Consider the following 23,262-nt stretch of genomic DNA (forward strand, 5'->3'; position numbering starts at 1 on the left):
TACAGGAGCCTTGATAATATAAAACCAAAATAATAGCGAATTTGGCTCCTAGGTATCTAGGAAGTGGGTGTGCTTCTGCTTATTAAGTGTACTTGTATAAGGGGTAATGCATAGCTATAACTCAACCATAATTTGTAGGAAAGTTTATGGTTTAGCATCATTAGAGTGAGTAATTTAACTGTGTCAAAGATGGAAAAATATTCTGGGGACAGTTCAAGATGACTTTTTTCAGCTTTTGTTACTTCCTGCCATATCGCAGCCGAAACAAGTTTACTTATGTTGCCAGATTGTATCTTAGCGTAGAAACTGGAAGAAGAAACAGTGGTCAGTGTTTCAGCTAGAGGTTGCTTTAGAATGAGCTATTTTGATTAAAAATAATTCTTAAAAATGTTTTTTTTTTGTCCTCCAACAGAATAAATGTTTCTAATAAACTCACTATCTCATGAGGATTGTCTATTAAATGAATGATCTCAGGTAAGCAATCTATGTTGAATAATTCTGAAAAGAGGTGCATTTCAAAACAGATAACTTTATCTTGTTGAGGACAAGTACTCATAAAAATCAAGATTAAAGACGCTTTCCTGACTGTCTTGGCAAAAACGTGCTTCCCAGGACCTTCAACAGACCTCTCCCAGTGAAGGCAAACCCAGATTGTTTCAAACAAAGCACTTCGGGTTCCACGAAACCAGCATTTCTAAATGAAACTTTGATTTGTAAGAAAAAAAAATTGATAGTTGGTACTATTTGAAACATAAATAGTACATAAAGCAAACTGCACTGCTCCATCTTTTTTTCCTGACAGTGAGAGATGAACACTTAAATCATACAAAATACTCTGACTAGTTTTTCAACATGCTGAACTTATTGCACTCACCATTTTAAAGTAAAATGCACAACAGGGAGCAAATATGAAAGCCCTCCAAATCTCCATTTCAGGTTTCTGTTAAAGTTTAAACATAATCCCTTAGGGAGCTGTGATAAAGGAACTAAGCTCAGACCAGTGAATTCAGTTCAAATAATCACAGCTTTAATGGTAACACTGATGGTGTCGGAGGTTGCAAGATGAGCAGCAGCCAGAGCACGCTGTAGGTCTGGCTCCATCAATTCATATTTCTTTTGAGGGCAGCCTGAACTCCGTCTTTTCAGGGAAGGCCGCAAGCAACCTGGATTTCTGACAGTCACGTGCAACCAGTCAAAAAATTATCCAACCTGGGCATCTAACTATTCTATGTGTTCCTTGAATGTCAATCCATACTTGAGACTTTCAACTTGAATATATTTAGTGGGTCGCCCCAGAGACAGAAGATGCTGAAGCGACTGAATTGTGTATACAGGCAGCACATCCAGACTTGAACATGACCCTCAGGCTACTTCTGCTCTGCAGTACGAGGTCACAGAAAGTCCATTTGATCATCTTAGCTGCTTCTTAGTCTCCTGAACTAGTGCTTCGGGACTATTAAGAGGTGTTTGACCAAAAGATTAACAAGACCAGAACCCAAAAAGGGCTTTATAAAGAAAAAAAAAAAAGTTATGTACTGGATTTTTTTGCTTATTCATAGTGCTGTTAGGTTTTCTGAAGCCAGAAGGGGGGATGACTTTCTCATGAGTGAGATAGAGGGGTGAACTGGGGAGACAATCCAAGGCTGGGTGAGTATGATATCACAGAAGGTGAGAAGATGGAAGTATTGTTAAAGAAATTATTGTTGATATAATTGAACAGCGGATTGACTGTTACTTCCACTTATGAGATAGTAAACCTGGACTAGGAAAGGTACGTTTTTGTCTTAAACGTCCTTTAACCTGTACTCTAGGAAATGGAGAATCGTAAGAGTATTGGTGAGCCTGTGAAAGCAACATATACTCAGACAGGAGCAAGCTTCAGGTTTCACAGAAAAGTTTTGGGATTCCGACTGTGTGTTTTAAATACCTTAGCTGTTTAGCTGCTAAGCAACAGCAACAATGCCTACTCTGATGTAAATTAACTGAGTAGATGCATTAAATATTAAAGTCAATAATCTACTTAGATTATGAACTTGGGACAGGTGCAGATGTTGTTAGTGGTGTTCTCTAACAAATCTGTTTTCCTGACATTCCGCTCCAAGTTCTATTCCTGCTGCCTAAAAGAACGATCACTTGTAACTACACAATTCCTTGTATGATTATTGAAAAAGCTGCTATAAGCTAGGGACTTTTTTCTCCTTGTTCTTGGAAACAATTTGAAAGCTCTTGCTTCTACCTGTGTACAACTTTACCTTGAACATCAGCCATCTCCTATGAATGATATCTTTTCTAACATAACAGACAATTGACTTTCCACACGTAAACCTTGACTTTCTCTGAACTGGAACTTAACCACATTATGACTTTTGTGTTATTGACTTTGAGAAAATGAGTCAAAACCTTTTCCCATAAAACTTCATTCTTCCTGTGCATGCAAGGAAAGGCAGCTACGTCATCTAATACATAATGCTCAGAAATGTCAATATAAACTTGAAGTGGCGTGAGTGACTACAACTGTAATATTGTTATGGTTTCACAAACCCACAACAATCTATTGTCATTCAGACAATTATTCTATCACTAAATGACCCCTCCCAACCCAGGAAGGGGAATCAAGAAAAAGCAAGGAAACGCAGGGGCTAAAATATAAACAGATTTCATAGAATAAGCTTTGATGATTAACATTAATAACGCTAAAGAACCAACATTGATTCCAATACCAATATAAAATATATGAGGATTACACTCAGCCCATTCTATCGGTGGGAAGCCGTGCGCTCCCAGCAGGGGACAGCAAATGTGGGACACTGCGAGCGCTGCGGCTTCGGGAGGAAGGGAAGGGCTCAGGGCTCCGGCACCAAAGCAAGAAGTTCTCAGGATGGCAGCCATCAAGGGAGAGAGAGAAATCTTCAGCAAACTTTCTAATTTATAGTGAATGAGATGTTGATGGGATGAAATAATGCTGTTGGGCAGCTTGGGTTCAGTGCCCGGGTCTCGCTCCTCATCCCTGCACCTGGCGAGCTTGAAAACACTGAGACCTTGAGACCCACACATAAAGTAAATATTTTCACAAATTCAGACACTAGACTCTTCTAGGAGTGCAGTTTTCCCAAGCATTAGAAGAGACTTTACCGTAGTATAAAATTACTAAAAGAGAAACTAGTCCTGTGTTGCTCATACCAGGACACACATTCAGTGCGGAGCAGCTCATTTTTTGCAGAGCAGATCCTATCCATCTTGATGCTTGACATTCTCCTTGACTGACTTTGAAAACTGAACAGTGTCTTTCAGAAAACTCAAAGTTCTTTTGATATATTTTTGTAGATGATAGGCCTAAAATTAGTGTAAGTCAGAAATGGGGAATCAAGTCAGGGGATGGAGAAAAGACTGGAAGGAAAAGAACATGAGAAAATAATTGATAAATATCTCTAAATACAGAGATTTCACAGGAAGTCCTTCACGCGCTACTCCCAGGAGACTGAAAAAGTATTCAGAAGTGTCACTTGCTTTTTCTTTTCCCTCCTAGGCTGACCTGGGATAGCTTTTCCTAGGACAGCTTTGACCCCATTGTCTCCACACTAGTAAGGTGATGTGTGAATGCGGCTGATAATGGCACAGTGTGCCTGAGAGCTGAAAAGTACCTTCCTTTAAAGGACAAAATAGTTTGAACAAAAATTATTCTAAGCCCAACCAGACGTTAAAGGTTTAGAAACCCATGTTCTGTTCAGCTGAACACGAACGTGCATGTAATGCACATGTAATGAACACAAATGTGCATGTGCAAACATGTACATTTGGTAGATTTTTAAAGGTTGAGTATGTAAGTAATGACATATTCCCAACATGCATTATAGGTACATAACTAATGACATGCTAACTCTGTAACTTTGCTTTGTTACTACTTCATATATGGCAAGGGTGTCCTGTTAAAGATGGTGAAGCACTGATCTCCACAAGCTGCAGCTCAGTCCAGTGCCATGGAAACTCTTACATTTGACTCCACTGTAGAATAACCTACCTTATCACTATTATTGTGCTCTTTGGCTATGATTAAAACTTACCAAGACTAATGAATTATACATATTTATATGTGGGGTTTCTTATCTGTACAGATGGGAAAAAAAGCATAAAATTTGTTTCTTTGTCATCTTGGCAAAGAATATGTATCTCTAAAAAAACAAAAGAAAAAAACTACTATAAGTTTTGATTAACAACTCTACAGTTCTTAAGAAATTACTATGTGCTTCATAGTTAGGAAGACATTCAGACTCCAACTTTAGAGCTTATGGTCATATAAAGGCATCCTAACGAGGAAAAAAACGAGCAGCAGTACCTTAGTTCACTGCTTTTTTTCACCATGTTCAGTTATATGTTCACCATGTTATAACATAACTAAACCAAAAGTACCAGTGAGAAGGTAACTGTCTTAAAACATTGCTCAACATAAGACTGAACTATATTTCAAAATAAGACAAAATCCCTAATTATACACAAGAAAGATGTTTGAAGGTTTTTTCAATAAAATAAAACAAATAAATACATCAAATGCAGTAAATTACTACATTTGAATCAATAGAACACCTTGACATTAGCTGATGTAGTAATATGTACTGAATTACAATAGCTGAATCCCTACAACAGTCAGGGTAACACTTCAGAAACTAAATTACGATGTTAACTCATGCAGTGCTGATGACTGGCGCCTGGCGTTGGGCCGAGGAATATGGATTTTTATCTTTTAATGAGGCTGCACTGGAGCTGTTGAACTCCATTAAAATTCCCTGGGTTCAAATAAAATAAAAATTAAAAAAAAAGTCTTCCCCACCAAAAAAAAAAACCAAAACCCACAGCTTCCAAAGCTGGGTTATTTGCAGTGAATTCAAAAGTCAATATTATCATATCTGAAGAAAGTTCTAATTGAGGGGTAGTAAAACTTGTCTGCCCTCTAAGCTGCAAATAAGGATGTTTTTGGAGAAAAAGGCCATTGAAGACATATCTTAGAAAGCTGATGTGAAGCAGAGCTCTCCAACTGGTTGCCTGATGGTAATGCCAATGGGGGCTTATCGGTTTAGTAGCAAACAGAGCTGAGTTCATCATGCCACTGGGAACCACTACAAGAGTTTTGAGTAGGGTCATCCACTCCTACTGTACCGACCACGTCAATGTGGCTCAATGTAGGAGGCTGACACGCTTCAACTGAAGCTCCCGCAGTAGAATTACCCAGTGAGAGCAACGGACAGTCGTTGCTTGTTTCATTCCACAGCTTGAGATTTAGCCTAATTAGCAACCTCCAAATTGGAGCAGTCTTAACACTTACTCTGGGTGATGGTTTTTTTGGTCACCTTGGGAGGACAACGACCAATTCTTTTTCATAGTTTCCTTTTACAGTCTTTTTATCTTCTAAACTTTAATCTTACATTTTACCTTCTTCTGATCTTGGCAATAAATGTAATTAAATGGATAAAGGAAAATTATATAAAAACCCTCTGATTTTTGTTGGAATCTGAAATGTTTACATTTCATGAAACTTTCAAACTTTGAAAGTATTTGATTGCTTAAAATAGGTGGATACCAACAGACATTAGTTGACAACATCCTATAGATTTTTGTTTAAAAAAAAAAAGATGTTAAAAAAATACTGAAATATTTTTGCTTGAAGTTTTAGGAAAAAATTCCAAATACAAGCCAACAATTAAATTAAATACAAGGAATTGGAGTACAGTGCCAGGACCAGGAATGCAATCTACAGAAAGGACAAAAGTAATTGTTGAATTTCCCTACAGAATTTAAGAAACTGGTCAAAGCAATTTCAAAAGCATTAGTGATTATCTTTGAGAACTCAATGACAGGTGAAATCTTAATAGACCAGAAAAAGAGCAAATGTTCTACCTAGTTTTAAAAAAAAGAATCTGGGGAATTATAGACTAGTCAGCATGACTTTGAAACTAAAATATTCTTTAAAAAGAAAAAGGAAGATCTAATTAGATAGGAGATGAGGTGATAAATAGGTCACATGAATTCACAAAAAATCATGGAATCTATCTTATTTCCAGTTTTTAGAGAATAAAAGAAATAATAAGGAATAAAGAAAAGGGAAAAAGACATTAACATTTTATCTTCACATTTGTCAGATATTAGATTCTGCCTTATACAGCGTTCGTCACAAAAAAAAAGAAAAATACCCCCCCCAATCTCATTAAATGAGACCTGAACAAACTACAGCTCTATGAAAAACCATATTAAAGGAAAAAAAAAAACTGGTTTCAAATCACAGCTAAATTCATTCTCAGTAGTAGGACTCTATTTTATGTCTCAATAGTGACTTCAAAGATAAAGTGGTGAACTTGCTTATAAAATTTTTAGGTTACAGCAAGTGAGAGAGAGGCAGTAACTCAAGAGAACAGGATCAAAATGCCAGATGTTCTCAATAAATTGCAGAGCCGGTCTGGAATCAGCATGGTAATTTCAGTACGTGTAGGGGCAAAATATTACTCTTTGTGATCAAATTAAGAAAGCCAAATAATTGCTAGCAAGCTGAAGTGCAGCAGATTATGATTACTAAGAAATTACAACATAGCATTTAATAATTTATGCAAATATGTCTATTTTTATTATTAATCTTTTCCACTCTCTTTCTCCCTACACAATCTCCTGTTTACGTTATGGAAACAAGCTCTCTGAGGCAGGAGCAGTACATCTGTGGACTTTGCTTTTTACAACTGTAGTCTTATTTTCTTCAGAGAAAATTTAGTAAAAATGGTCATATTATTTAGTTGAAGGATGTAGGAGCTTGCTAAAACTGCAAGAGTACTGCAAGATCACAGATTGATGCACGTCGCTAAGAAATTTCAACAGTCTTTTTGGAAGAGTTCAGTAACAAACAACAAAAACTAGTTTAAGCATGAAGAACATATCAATAATGCTAAAATTATTTCCCTAACATTTTTTTTTTGCATCATTTGCTTATCATAGTTATCTCAGAGATTCGGTAAAATGCCTATTACATTTGCTTTACTTCAAAGAAGTGCAGCCTGGTGTTACTGGAGTATGAAAACCAGTAAACACAACACATTTCAATACAGTTTGAATATTAACCGGTCACACAGTTTTTCCTCTTCTCAGGAGAGACAATATTCAAATTGTTGCAATGAGCGTAACAAGCAAGGTGTATAAACACACTTTATCTCTGTCAACCCATAAATTATAATTACAGAGAAGGAACAAGGAAAACTGAAGGAAAATCTCCATAAGTTTCATAAAAAAGGAACAAAACCCTTCCGGAGAGGAAGTTCAGAGAGTTATGCTGGAAATCCAATGACAGTTAAAGGAAAACTGTCAATTTGAGTGTTATTTGATGAGACTTTTCAGTCTATCCTGGCTATAAACAACTCTTTGATTCTTATGTCATTCCCCACCAGCTTTACAGGTGTAGAGGAAAGGAAAGAAGACATTTTGTCCAAGCTGCTACGTATAAACTTAGTTACAAACTCATATTTAGGACAACTTTGCTCGAAACATGGGAAAATTTGGAGATTTTTGTCACGAATTCCTTACAGTCGAGGATGATGGCACCATGGCAGAGGTGGGTCAGATTTTGTGGGGGCACGGTTGACTCTCCAGGACTGCGTACGTAACTCATACCAAGCAACTCAGTGCTACTCTGATCATGAATCATTTTGTTGTTGCCGTTACAGGTTTTGACTGACAGCTTGTGTTCAAAAAGGCCTTTGTCTTCCTATATCTTGGTCCTTCAGAGAGACCTATTTGAGAGGAAGACTTCAGGTAGAAGTGAGCAGCAAATTGGGCTGAGGTAAGTATCCTTCGCTGGCACGTTTGAGCGCAGATGTGAGAAAACATGGTTTTTGCACAACCCATTTCCTCCACTAGGCTTTCGGGTATCAGATATCATCTCCTGATGTTGAGAAAACCACAGAACTGTTAGGACGTTTTCATCTTACCACATGGTGAGCTGAAAGATGGTAGAAGGAATATGTATCCCCTCTGTCAAACCACCCTGCTCTGTCGGGCAATTAATCTGAGAGATGAGGTGCCGTCACGATGATGTGAAAAATTTGCAGTTTTCTAAATGTTTTCAAGTTTTCAGAAACAAATGTCTTCTGAGAAGTCATGCTTTTTGCCGACTTTAAAGTGTGCCTGAAAAGGAACCGATTTTTAAACGCACGTGCATATTCTGCCCATATACCTTTGATCTTTCTGTATTACCATTCTCCATAAATAAACTGCTATTTGTTCAGGTCTCCCATCTAGAAGACTATGATTTCATAAACACCCAATATAATGTTCCTCAATGAACTTTCCCAAAGAAAGCAAGAATGTGATAAACTATTATCTTTTGGGCAATAAAATACAACTTAAACAATGGAATGTAAACACGTTCAGAACCGTTTCATAATCTAAGATTTTTTGTCCCCAATGACTTTAATACTATTATAGTTGCAAAGTCACAGGAGGATTGCACAAGGCTATTAGTCTCACTTTTTATTTCTCTTCTTTTGAGCACATATTCCATGACAATGGTAAGAATATGCTTCAAAGGTACATTTTTAATGGTTGGAACAGGCCATCTAATTTGTCTGTGACTGTATCTGCTCATTAACTGAGCATACTGTTAATCTCGAACACTGATTATTAGAGTCCTAGGAAGCTTCTTGTTACAGTCTTAAGGACTGAAAAAAAAACATTTTGAATCCCTGCAAGACTATTTTTATTATTGTTCTTAGAAGTTCATAGCCTTGTTCGGAGCTACAGAAACCCGTTATTGACAAGGTGAGAGGCAATGCCACTAACACAGCCTTGATATAACTAATTATTCTGCTGGTTTTTTATAGGATATTGACACAGAAACACATCATGACTACTATTCTGTGCAGAGTAATAGAAGACAAATAAAATCAATGTTATCCAGCAAGTAAAGATGAGAAATGGCACAAGCATAGCCTTTCACAACCGATTATATATTCAGCTCAAGGGATTCACGGTAAGCTGTAAAACCTGAAACAAATGTTATAATTTTGAAAAGACTAATACAGAGGCCGTTACGAGAGAGTGACTGCAAGGAAATAGCGTAACAGCACATACTACTCTCCTTAAAGGGCAAATTGAAAAGCATGTTTACAATTCAAGCTAATTAATAAACTACTTAACATTGCAAAGCAGCAGCAGAATCTATGTGTAAACAACAAAAATAAACACAAAACAAAGTAGGTCATTTACTCAGTAGTTCGGGGATGGTTTGTAGTACAAGTAGCCACCGTAGGCAGGATTTAAACAGAGGCTGAGCATCGTAAAGTCTAACTTTCAGGTACTTTGTCACATTAACAAGCCTGCGTAGGCTCCAAATAAAATACATGGGGACCGTTACTGGCAGTCTAAGCTAGAGAGTAGGGAACGGTAAGAAAGAAGCTTAGGCTGGACGGGTCAGGGGCAATCATACCCAACCGAGAGAACTGCAAAATATCCAACGTATATACAAATGTGCCTGACCCTGAATTCAAGTGGTTAAAGCTCTAAGAGACTGGTGCTGAACAGCTTGGCTTGAAGTAAATAAACAAACTTCCAGAGAGGAATGAAACTTAGATCAGTTGTTCTAATTTGCATCAAATAATTAACTCCTAATCAGGCTAGAAAATGTTATTTTACATACCGGTGGCGTGGCACTGCCCTAGGAAGAGAGACCTGGTATTGCAAGCCAGATTCCAGCTAAGTTCTTGAATACCTGAGGAAATGTAGACCGTTATGATCATTTAAGAGGATGCGCATTAGAGATGAAAGGTTCTGGAAGATGGCAGTAGCCTGGGAACCTCCAGGTCATTTTTCAGAGGAAAGTTTTGTTACAGAGGAGAGTTTTCACCCTCTTTCCCTCTCCCTCCTTGCCGGCAGGATCAGTAACAGAAGAAACTCAAATTTAAACAAACCCCTTTTTGCTGCCACAGGTCTGCCTGTTCCCGAAGCATCCGCCTTTCTTGCAATAAGAGCGGGAGCAAACAGAGAACAAACTGACATTTTTTTCTGACATTTGAAATATAGTTCATTTCTATGCAAGTTGTACGCAGTCTGAGCCCCTAGCCCTGCATGTTTTTATGAAAATGAAAAAACACTGCAAATAACACAATTTTATATGACTCATAACTCTGTACTCACTGCATTGGCAATATAGATATATGTGAATCATATGCATGTGAGTGAAACGTCCGGGCAATGACAGAAGAACGGACATTGGAGCCTTCAGATTGAGCATATTGTAATAGCTACTACCAATTAAGTTCTGTCTCCTACAACTCCAGTATAATTAATTTCTGAGTAGAAATAGGCTCCTGTATAGAGTGGTGATCCACTATGCCTCTTTTTTTTTTTTTTTAACAAATGTTTTATGGTCCAACAGTGCTTGACAAGAAGAGTTAATACTAATAACAATAAAATATTAATTTCTATCTGACACGACTGAATATAATTTTAGGATACAATGCCCTGGTGAGCAAAGGAGTGTGATGGTACCTTCTAGGAGGACAGCCACAGGTAGCAAGGTGGCACATGGAGGTACCATGGTGGCAAACACACCGGTATCTTTCCTGTTGCTGCTGCCTCTGCTGCGGCTCAGAAAGGGGAACTTTGGTTTTGTGGAGGGGCTGAAAGGAGAGGAGAAAAAGGCAGTAGAGGAGGGAAACGCACAGGAGAAAAGGATTCCTGTTTAATCAATCACGTCTCCGACATTATGTCAAGTTTTTCTCCAATGGAGTAAACTGAAGCTTTGTCAGAGACCTCAATGCCAACGGCATCAGTCTTGAAAACGCAGAAAATTCGTTCAGAAGTGTCATCAAGAAAGGTCAGGAGCACGCTGATGTTGTAGGAAAGCCTGGATTGTTTTCTACTGTGCTTGAAGAGGTGTAAATAGAAACAGCTACAGCAAAGATATTCTATAATTAGGTTTCACACTGGTTTGTGCAAGTTGCTTCTTACAGATCTTTTAATAGTAGATAAAGCCACAGTTTGAAACTGTTCATTTGGATTTTCTGCAGCTTTAATGAAAAAATTATTATTTTTCAAGTTCTGTGGGTTTTTTTGTGTTTTTATTGTTGTGCCAGAGAACTGGAAAACCTCTTTTGACTGATTGCTTATAACGCTGAGACTGTTCTTAAAGATTTTTGTTTACAACACAGGTGTCTTTATACTGTCTGACTTGGGAATCTCTGTCCAAACTGCAGGGCAGTGTTAATAGTTGGAAATCCATCCCTGTCACCTTTTAACAGGTGGTGAGGAACTTCAGACTGAAAAAAGGCAAATGGATAACAAAATGTGCTGGATTTTTCCCTCAAACTAGCTTGGACTGGTAGTTTAGTAAACTAATGAACAAGCAATTTAGCAAGTTGTTCAAGCCAGATATCAAAAAGACTAAGGGTTTTTGCTTACCAAAAAACATTGAGACAATGGAGTTACTGCCTAAATATAAAGCTGTATCTTCAGGCCTATGTGAAGAGAACATGTATTAGATTTTAGGTTGTCTCTGACTCCCAATACACAGGACGCTGTTTTGCAGTTTGTGCATCTCCTGACCGGAAAGAATCTTGAGCCCGAGAGGAATACGCATAGAACGCAAGAGAAGTGCATTTGAGATTTCCAGACAGAACAATGTCACCCGCTTTTTGTTCCTGTGATGTTCAAGGACTTTGGGAACAACCCTAAAATCCAAAATGATTACATCGTATCTCATTCTGGAAGGACCGAGGAGGTGGAACAGGAGGGATGCAGAGTATTGAAATACACCCAGTTCAGTCAAAAATAGAAGGCATCCCAATAGACCGTTAGAGACTGCAATGCTACAAGAGTTGTGTTAGATTGCACTGAGACTTGCCAAATTCACTTAATTATTTTTTTTTTTATTTCTATGTAACGATGTGGAAAGATCAAATATAATCCAAACAGAATATCAGGAAAAAGGCAAAAAGAATTCCAGACCAGGTACCTCTTAACTCACAAAGACATAAAATATTCAAATTTTTTTTCTCTGTCCTCTCCTTCCTGCTTACTCACTGGGAAACCAGAGTCCTCAACTGCTTTCCATTTTACCCCTCACTCACACACATCTTCTGCAGCCTCATCCGAGGGGACAACTTGTCCCAGGCAGGAACAAAAGATAAGGGAAAAGTCTTGTCAGGTAAAATTGGATGTAGATATTATCAGGATGATTCCTACAGTTTCTGCTGGTTGGTGGTTGGCTCCAGCACCACTCTCCACCCCCTTTCCCTAATTTCATCAAATGGAATCATAGAATCATCGAATGGTTAGAGATGGAAGGGACCCTGAAGATCATCTGGTTCCAACCCCGCTGCCATGGGCAGGGACACCTCCCACCAGCCCAGGTTGCTCAAAGCCCCATCCAGCCTGGCCTTGAACACCTCCAGGGACGGGGCAGCCGCAGCTCCTCTAGGCAACCTGGGCCAGGGGCTCACCGCCCTCAGAGTGAAAAAATTCTTCCTAATAACTGATCTAAATCTCCCCTCTTCCACTTTAAAACCATCATCCCTCATCCTGTCGCTACACTCCCTGATCAAGAGTCCTTCCCCATCTTTTCTGTAGCCTCTTTAGGTACTGGAAGGGGCTATAAGGTCTCCCCAGAGCCTTCTCTTCTCCAGGCTGAACAACCCCCACTCTCTCAGCCTGTCCTCACAGCAGAGGTGCTCCAGCCCTCTGATCGTCTTCGTGGCCCTCTAATAATCTAAATAATCTAATAAATATAATTTTAAAACCATGTCTATAGTTTTTTCTTTAATCATAAGTGATGCCATTCCCTGACAAGTCCTGGTTCCTGCATTCTGGCCTTGCTCCCTTTCCTTCTCACAACTTTTCCATTCCTTTCAGTCATTTCCTATAACACGCAGAGATACTGTGCAATTTAAACCATGGAAAAATATGTATTGTTGATTATCCATAAGTTAATTTAGTCCCTTATATAATTTTCCTTCCCACACTTTATTTGCCTCATACTTAATTTGAAAATGTTTTGGGGTAGCCTTGACTCTGCATAGTGTCTACTGAGTGGTATTCGTATACTATTCAGGTAGCTGGCACCCTATCCCTTTGACAAGCAGAGGAAATTATCTGAGTGTGTAATTTCTTGGTGTGCTGAAGAGCTGAGAGTGGGTTTTTTTCACATGAAAAACTTTATTAATAAAATACCTGTTTGATTCCCTGTAGGACACAGATTCTTGGTAGCTGTCAAAAGCAGGATAATATAGCTTGGAGATAAGGACTCTTACACCTCCAATAATTATGACAATAAGAATCATACATCTTCTGCCTTGCAAAGAGTAATTCTGACATATATTGATGTTTCAAGCTTAATGTCTTGTATTGTTCAAAGCCAACACTCTACCAAGGTTCTGAGGGGACCAGATCCATAGCTTGTAATATGTAGGGAACGCTTAAAACTTTTTTAAAGTCCTTTTGCTAACAAGTGTAATTTATAATGTTAGAGGCACAGATCTCACTGACTCACGGACACCTTTCTAGTTGGATTAAATATTTCTTATCCCTGTCATGCTGAAATGCATTTTGAAGTGAAAGCTGTTTATTCATCTTAAATGTTGCTGAGGCTGTCATAAGGATGTATAAGATGACAAGTGCTATATTTTAGCCCAAAGTTAGCAAAAGCCCATGACTCAGAGGCAGCTCAGGTTGTGGGTTTCATCCAGCTTTCCCCCTTTCAGTTTTATTTGATTATAAGTTTGTTACTGCATTAGATGCACCAGCACCGAAGTACAGGAGTAAATCTCTGCACTGAGAGGTTGCTAGCTGTCTGGTGGACTATATTAGGGATTCATTTAGGATGATAGCCCAGGTTCAGGTAAAACAAATTTGTTTTCATTCATCATGCGGTTGACCTACCCGCTCTTTTGGCACCCTTGAGTCTTTCAAAAGGTCACCTAAGTTTAAAAATTTCATTCAACCTCGTATGTACTTGGGAAACATCCTGAGTTGCAGAGTCAGGGTCTCTATGGGCCCCAAATGCGAAGAAGGACTTACAGACCCTTTATTCGCTAACACGACTTAGGGAAGAAGGGGCTACTGAAGGACTCAGGAGTCAGTTCCTGGGCTCCTGTAGTTTATAATGCAATGTTAAGGTAAAAATTACATTGATTTCACTTCATGCTAATATACCGGAGTATAGTCAAAAGTTCGATAATGACTATGTATCGTCAGCCATTCCTGCTAAGGGAGCAGCAACCTCCAGCACAGAAACAGAGAAACAAATAATTTCTCCATAGTGTGAGAGGCATAATATATATAACCCTCCAGAACGCATGTCATGGCAGACAGTTCATCTGTTCCTTATATGTAACTGTGTATGCTTTAATCAGTAAAGTGGATGGATGGATGGATGGATGGATGGATGGATGGATGGATGTTAACTTCAGTCCAGGTGGTACTATTGTGCCACCTAAGTTGCTGAGCTGTAACTAATTCCCTTCTAGCTGGTGTCTTAATGCAAATACACTTGAACAATTTCAAGGGTTTGTGTAGGCATACAGGGGAAATGGAAAATCGATAATATAAACACAAAAATAAATATATTTTTGAATCCATGAGAAATATTTGAAGCTAGTGCTTGAAATACCTCTAATGGCTATATTTTTCGTTGCAAAGTCAAAATGCTGAAGCATAAGATGTATTTGAACAGTTGTATCTAAAAAAAAAAGAACATATTTTAATGAGTTGTACATGAAAATATTCTGTGGGACAAGGAGCGTACACAACATCTTCAAGAGAAGCTCATCTGTTAATGCCAAGACGCCATACAAGAATGTGTCAGAAAAAACTTCAGTGTCTGGGGAACTTCATACTTCCTTCTGTAAAATCCACCAAATCCGAATCTTTGATTAGACCTTTAGGCGATATTGTTTAAAAAGACATAGTGTGCTGTAGTGTTTGATATAATTAAAAAAAAAATTTAAAAAGTTAAAAAAAAAGAAGTTGCATTTGTCATCAGGAGTGCACACTTTTGGTTCTAAAGTGCTCTTCAAGAAATTTCACTTTTTAAGAAGATTATTCTGTTATGTCAGTTACATATGCCAGAGCCATAAAAAAAGGAGAATTAAAATTAACACTCGACTTTATGGAAAAATGGGATACAGTTTTGTGACTCTATTTTAGTCCTTTTTTAGAAGAAGCAAGCATAAGTAAGCAGTCAGCATGAATCATACTCTATGATACGGATAATGTCTTTCTTCTTTTTTCTGTAGTATTTTATTTTAAAGGTGGTTTGGTTTTTTTTTAACAAGTCTAATGCTCAGTGCTGGAACTCTTCCCTTCCTGCAATTTTTGTGTGCGCAGAGTTTGCGTGTCTGTGTGTGCATACACACACCTGCATGTGCATATAGGTGTCTGTGTATACCCACTATATAAAGCGTAGAGCAGTCTGTTTCCTCACCACCGCAGAGCCGGTATTAGGTATACTCCCTCAGAGGTGACAGCCTACCTGTGTGGGTCCGTGAGAAAATCGTGTTACTTATTTTAATAAATCTTCAGCAAAATATTCATTACGAACAAGCCCCTTTACGATCTCCAGGTGACTCTGCCTTAGCACACTACAAGAAACTGCCTTGGGGTTACCATAGCGTGTACACCACTGAAACCGGAATTATGACCCTCTGATCTGCTTAGGTCTATCTCACAGTGAAGTAGCTGAACCCTCAGTAGGAAAATTGTACCTTGGAGAAGATCTTGAACGACACTTTTCTAGCAGTTTGTTATGCAGAAGCTATAAAGCGCTACTCACCGCGAATTCATGCATTCGGTAAAGCAGACTGCTTGGTCCAGCCTGATTGATCAGACTTGTTACCCAGAATAGAATTACCCCAAAATACTTCTTATAATAAGATAAGAAAATAATAATCCACAGCTGGGGCAGAGGCATGCTCAGAGTGGGCACAGAGGCACTCCTCGGGACTGCATGGGGATGACACATCCAGTGCGGTGGCGGTGGTGAAGAACAGGACACCGTCCTCTGGTTCTTGTTGTGGGCCAGGGAGAACACACCATAGCTGTGGATCTAGGAATTTATTCTTATTCCAATTCATGTTTTAACAACCTAGACGTCCAAATTATGTAATACTAACACTTATAGTCCAAATGAACATAGAAAAGCTTTGTTAATAATACAGGGTCCTAAGGATGAAAATTTAATTTTCCAAGAAAAGAGAATGGTGGGTGTCATTGGCATCCTGAGGTCTCTTCAGGGAGGAGTATGATGTTTATGAAGAGACAGTTTCTTCCTCCTCCTTCCCAGGAGGAACATGAGGTCAATGATGTATTTTTCCTCACACCTGGGCGCAGTTGTGATTATTTTCCTACATTTTCTTGAAAAGCATTGCTTTCTTTTCATTGCTTCCCAGCTGAAGTTTGAAAGATGCCCCTCAGCATCCCCCAGCCCTGTTGCCCCGAAGGGGCCGTTGTTTGTGGCACACTGCTTCCTTGGGGGTTCTTTGGCCTTTCCGATATACACTTCCCTATTGGTCAAGCTAAAACAGGTCAGGCAGCAGTCACTGACCACTGCGCAACTGTTAAACCAAGGTACAGCCAGCTCAGGCCAAGACAAGTGCAGGCCAGTGCTAAGACTTTGCGCTGCCAAGTCAATACCTGATGCCTTTGCCCAGTAATTGCACAAATCTCATTTACTGTCCAGCCCACAGACCTTTCTCCTTTGCTGCTCATTCATTTCAACACCAATACTACTGGCCAGGGAGGTCTTGAGCAGGTCACGGGTGATTACAGGGCTCTGGGGTTAGGACAGAGGGAACAGGGGGTCGGACTGTGCTCTCCCCAATAGCTCCCATTGTAGGACTACATGACCCTCCAAAAACAAAGGCAACAGGAAAAGACTTAGACAACCCATGTTCTCTTTGCATCACTAGCAAGTTCTACCCTCACAACTCTGAGACCTCGAGTGACAGGGTGTAGGGGAATTAATTACTCCCAGCAGCTGAGGAAGATCAAAGGTAGTGACCACTTGAGCCAATTGGACATACTGAAGTCGATGACCCTGGATGGGATGCACCTGTGATTGCTATTGGAGGTGGTTGGTGTCAAGGAGCTGCATTTCCCATTGTCTTCTGTCAGGTCACAATGTCTGCTGGGGGGAAAAACCCAAATATCATGTCCAACAGGACAAACATAGAAGGGAGGATCCAGGGAACTACAAGCTGATCAAGTTTTAGACATCAGAAAAAGCAAGGTTTTTTGGGTACACATAGGATGACAGGAGAAGGACCCTCATGTCTTTACCAAGAGGAAAAAAGAATCCTTCACTTTCATGAGGGTCAAAAATAATTAAATATGAGAGAGAGGGGCATGTTCGATAGTGGGGAGGGTCTACAATGGGAGAAGCTTTTGGTGAGTCCAATGACCGACACACTGAGAATGTGGAGACCGATACATAGAAATGTTTGATACACTGCTCGATGTCCTTAGAACAACAGAGCGCAGAGCTGGGCACATCCAGCCTCCCTTTCAAAAGGCAGTTTGCTGAGACCGTGATTTGCATGATGTGTAGCACACCTCATTTTTGACAGTCATGCTGCTGCCATGTGGTTGTTACTGGTGGAAACATCGGCAATATTTCTAAACCCGAAATAGCCTAATCTGTGAGTTGTCAGTCTCGGTTAAGGCAGTCCCTGGGCAGCAGCATGGCAGGCTTACATGTCCCAGGACGCGGCCAAGTTGCACCGACTCAAATCCTCGCCACGTCCCAGTGTTGGCGTCACAGTCTACGGAACAAAGTGGGGATACTAAAGAGATTCAACATCCTACTGCGTTCAACAGCAGATTATCGTTCCCTATTTGTTCGGACTCATTAGGAAAGAAAGGGGAGAGAAAATAAACTGACATTAGCCACGTTGACTGAGCTTTTCAGTTCTTGCTTCTTCACAGAAGGAACTCTGTGGATCTTGGTGAACGGGAGCGCAGAGGAGGATTGATTGCCGTTTATGAGGGGTACGGTTGTCTGAAGGGAGCACATCTAATTGTGTGTCCCCACCTCCCCGCTGATTATGTTGCCTTCCTTTGTCTACGAATGTTTAAAGTTAAATGTTGCAGGAAGAATCCACTCGTCATGTCATTAGTGAAGTCAGACTAAGTCTGTGTTCTTACGATTCCCAGTCCTATGCTTTAAACAAACCTAGATCTATAGTATCACTTTATAATCTAATATATGAACATTTTTATGGCTCTGAAAATGCCTAGCCCTAAGAATAGTTTTTAAAAAGGCAAATTGTATAATCACAGGGTAGGCCTATATATTTTGTCCCTTGTTCAAATTTCACAAAACACATACATTAAAGCAAGCTCTGGCAGGCACCCTGAGGCTTTGAAGTACCTGAATGGTTTCAGTGTGATTCTCTTTATAAGGAACACTTACTTCCCCAAATGACTGGAGAACATGCTATACAAAAAAAAAAAAAAGAAAAAAAAAAAAAGTGTTTTACTTCATAAGTTTAAAATAACCCAAAGTCAATGGGCTATTTGTTACTTCAAATATTTTCCAGAAAGAAAAAGAATAAGGCTAAAACTTACTGCTGCAACTACCAGAATTTATAATAAATTATGGTGTGAGGAGACCCTGTTATGATTCACGCTTTTGAAGGCATCTGAGTAGGCATTTCTCTCTTCCTTCATTAAGACTGGATTTTAATCAAACTAAGCCTGTGGTTGTCTTTACATAATGTATATACAAATAAATGTCTCTTAGCAGATTATTATATACACAGGTTTAATTTTCCATTTGTGTCCAATTTCAGTCACTTTGCAAATAGTCTTTCAGACTGTAGGATTCTGGGGGCAGTGTGGGCTTTGCATTTGGAGAAAACTATGGGACATCGATTAGCAAAGAGCAGCGTTTTGCTCTGTATCATCCCTGGTCCTTGTGTAGGATTTCAATGGCAAGCAATTAAAGTGCTTTGTACTGAATGAGGCCAGTACTGTCATTATTATTATTATTATTATTATTCAAGCATTAACCATGTACGTAGCCCAAAAATGTTAATCCCTTGCATACTTTTGAATGTTTATAGGATAGAAAATAAGTACATAAGTTATTCAGAAAAGCAATGTATTTTTATTCAATGATAATTAAAATGTATATGGCAAGCCTCTTTTTTTAAATAATTTTCTTAAAGTAGCTAATCCCCATCTACACCAGCTATTTCTTTTCCATGTGTTTTTGTTACCAGTGCAATTGAACCATAGAAAGCACGTGGAGGTCTAGCTGGAGTACTATATATCAAGTGCAACATTAAATTTTTCAGCTAACTTAGTCTGGTCATACCATGAAGTGGAGTTGGCCAGGAATTATCTGCTATAGATAGACAATACTAAGTTTGAAGTCATAAGGGAGAGAAAAGTAAAGGAACGCAAGCTTGTACAACCAGCTTTGAACAGTATAATGGCAAACATGATATAAGATGGCAAAAGACTATTTCTGACTTTATTTCTTCATTCTCTGCAAAAGGAAACCAGTATCTCCGTGTTGTAGAGTCCTGTCCGACACGCAGGCAGAAATTGATTTATAACCAGTTTACCCTTACAAATTTGTCGTGTGATGTCCGTGTTAAAAGCTTAAATGGCAAGCATCTGGGGATGTACAGGGAGTTCACCACTAAAGAAGTCATTTTTGTGACAATCCAGAGAATTTCCAGCAGAGAAATTGCTGAAAACTGTTTTGCTATGGATACTATATTAAAAATTCTGGAAAAATCTTAATTTAACAGCAAAAAACTTTATAGAAAAATCACAGGGTTTGTTCTCTATGAACACCGATAGACCTCGTTTCAAGCCTTTTCATGCCTCTTGGAAACGAAAACATCTTTTTTCACATTTTAACAAGCAGTTAAGAGATTTTGCCTGTAGAAGGTCATAGACTATAATATTAATGCACAATGCACCTACTTTAGGTGAGCTATTCTATCGTAGTGTTAATTTATAGGTAAGTACTATAAAATAAAAGTACATACTCATTGAAACTTCATATATTTACACAAGTAAGTATTCTCATAGCAGTTTTATTTGTTCTACAATTAAGATTCTTGTTCCATATTTGAAAGGTAATTTCCATAATTAAATTCCGGTAATATTTTCAACAATTTCTAAAGACTTTGAAAATTATGAATTTTCTATGAAAGAACTCTATTACTCTGAGTTTAGCACTTATACTTTTAACAGGAAAAAAAAAAAAGCATACTGATCTGACTCCCGTGAAGCACAAAGAAGCAAGTCAACAATTTCCTTGAACTACTTTTCTTCCAGAAACTGGGCAATGAGTAAAAAGAGTAAGTTGTTCAGCTTCATTTTTTCATAGTATGTGTAACATTTCTTTTCTTTTCCTTTACTGTGCCTTTTTATTTTGCTGTATTTATTCATGATTTAGTGCTTATTTATTATTCTTTATCATGCAACAGGCAATTTTTGGGCTATAACATATTTCTTGAATTAATATTGCCTTTTTTCTTTAGGTTTACCTCTTCCCCCTGCAATAACCAAACCCCTATCTGGACAATAAAGTGGTGAAATGTCCCACGCCTTATGAATTCAACACTCTCTGTCCAGACTTCCAAACCGAGGACTTGATACCAGGACTACCCTGGCAACAGTTTCCTCTCCTTTAAACGTGGCATCTTAACTTGGGAAGTCTGTGTTTTGTGAATTATTTCATATCACACACACACAAGAAATTTGTAAGGTAACAAGGGGCCATATGATGACCAGAGTGTATATTTTCTATTCAGAAGCATTTCACACTGTTCTTATTATTAATGTACAGGATATTGGCTATCACCTATCAGAGGAGACCAACATTTCCGTGAGACTGGAGACAGAATTAACATTCCCCATATCTGCCCTTGTAAGAACAGGTGAAATGGACACCTTCACTCTAGAAAATCCTAAGAGCTTTGTGATAACGTGCATGACTGGGTTGTCACGCAGTCAATTCAAACTGCCTGTGCAGGAACAAAGAATAAAATCTGGACCTAACATACTATTCACCTAGTTTAAAATAAGTTAGGCAAATCGCATACTGAAGTGTCTTCTCCTTCAGCTGATTATATGGAAACTTGAAGTGACTAGCTCAGATTTTGTAGACATCTGTGACCATGTAAGGTGAATCTCCTAATCAGATTTTATTATTTACATCATAAAGTCTTGGTTGACTTGGAAAAAAACTGCCGCTAGGTCTCTATCCACTGCTAGTTCACCCAGGAATGCTCCGTCAAGTTGACTTCTTGCTGTGCGGTCTGTCTGTATCCAGCTCAGGACCGAGGAGGCGAGTGGGAGTCACCGAATGTCAACTCCTGCCCTTCAGCTGGAGGGGCAGCCCCTCCTCTTGGTTCGGTTCAGACCTGCGCTCTCTGATCGTTAGCATTAGGTACTGTAAATACCAACTTTATTCCGAGTGATACACAAAGCCGTGCACGCACCTAACCTTCTGGAAGGCGTTAAATGCAAACGTAAAGGAGCTGAATTTGTGCATTCACGTGGCTCATGATGTTCAGGGCTCCGTCTGTCTGTTTAGAAAGAGCGACTGCAATAAGGAATGTGACAAATCAGCCACATACGGTGTGTTTGCTTTTATGTGGGCAGGCAGAGAAGAGAGGTTTTTGAAGTGTTTCTGCTGCATTAAATTTCTTAAGGAATGCACACGCTGTTTTGTCTTTTGCAGCACTTGAGATCTTACTTACATTCAGCCTGGAGACATGCTTACTAGCTCAGTTAAACTTCGGGTCTTTCCAAACACGCAGGGAATGGACCACCCTGCAGGTAGCCCTCGTATATTTGTTGTGAAAACAGCTGTGAAAAGCTTTGGATGTTGAATGTACGTTTATCCTGATAGCTGCCCTAGGATGTTCAAGCCTGTAGATGTACTCTAACTTTTGTTGATTACAGCCCATCACGTGGAAAGCCGTAGTCAGCAAGTCCTTCTCTTCCTCACTCCAGACCTTGGTTGTTGTGATTCCCTTACAGCTTAAACTGTTACGTATTCTGATTGTAATATACACCAGATGTAGCTTCCAGGTGAATCTATTTTATTTGACATAAACCAAACACATAAAAATCTTATGTCATAACATTCACTCAGCCTCAGTGAAGGAAACATCCGGAACATAAAAGTCTTACACTTTGATTTTTTTTTTTTGAAGTAAAAAGGGGGAGCACTTCTACTTCTTAGAGACAGATATTTATTGGGGCTTTCTGAGCATCTCAACATTTCCGTTACCACAATTAGTTTTTAACATTGTTTGTAATTTTTCAGTGGTAGGAGAAAACCTCGCGCTCCATTCTGCAAATCTCTGTTTGCTTCCAAGATGATACTTTTGTTTACTCAGCAGCCATGCTCTATGGGAAACTCCTGACTGGAATTAATACAATCCAAAATTGTGAAATATCTATTGGCCACTTGTTCCCATGTGTTCTTTGTGTGAACAGGAAGCAGAATGAACTTACCGAACCTCTCCTTCGGAGAGAAGGCAAAATGTAAGGAAACAGACAGGGGAAGTAAAGAGAGAGGAACATAGTATAAGGGCAAGCTGAAGAGCTAGAGGGTGGCAAAAACATGGCTTTATTTTTCAGTGTTTCAAAGGAAAGGGCAAGCCTTGCTGGACCGCTTGCGTGTGTAAACTCAACGATTTTGGATAGCATTAAATGCTTTCCCATTCTATGATAAAAGGGCTTATATTGACTGGGCTCCTAGGAAGTGCACTTCTAATGCAGAACATCAAGGTTCTTGGCTGCTATACATTTTTCTTATTCATTTAGCAGAGAAAGAAGAGAAAAATCAACCATTCGAGAGCACTGCAGCAACTGCTTCGAGATATTTGGGATGCTGTCTCTAGTGCAGCTGCCCTTCTATTTACAGCTGTAATTTGCTCCATTTATATTAACAATAAGTAGACTGTTTAACATTTAACTTAATCAAACTTACGTCCCGAATCGCTAGTGGATTCCACCAGGCTCTTCAATGCTTAACTAATAATGCTTTATATAAAATGGCAATGGGAGGCTAAATTTAGAGAAATGTTCCCCAGGTCCTTTTCTGTGATCACTATTTAGAATACTATTAGTCAATTAATAGTTAGGGGCTATTAGTGGCTGGGATTTGTTCAATCTAATTTGAATCAGTGTTCGGTATAGCATACATGTGTGGGAAAAATGATGTATCTCAGTGTTTGGGGCCTTTATCTTGATGAAGACCAAAATTCC

Source organism: Vanellus vanellus (assembly GCF_965231255.1).
Source record: "Vanellus vanellus genome assembly, chromosome: 4".
NCBI lineage: Eukaryota > Metazoa > Chordata > Aves > Charadriiformes > Charadriidae > Vanellus > Vanellus vanellus.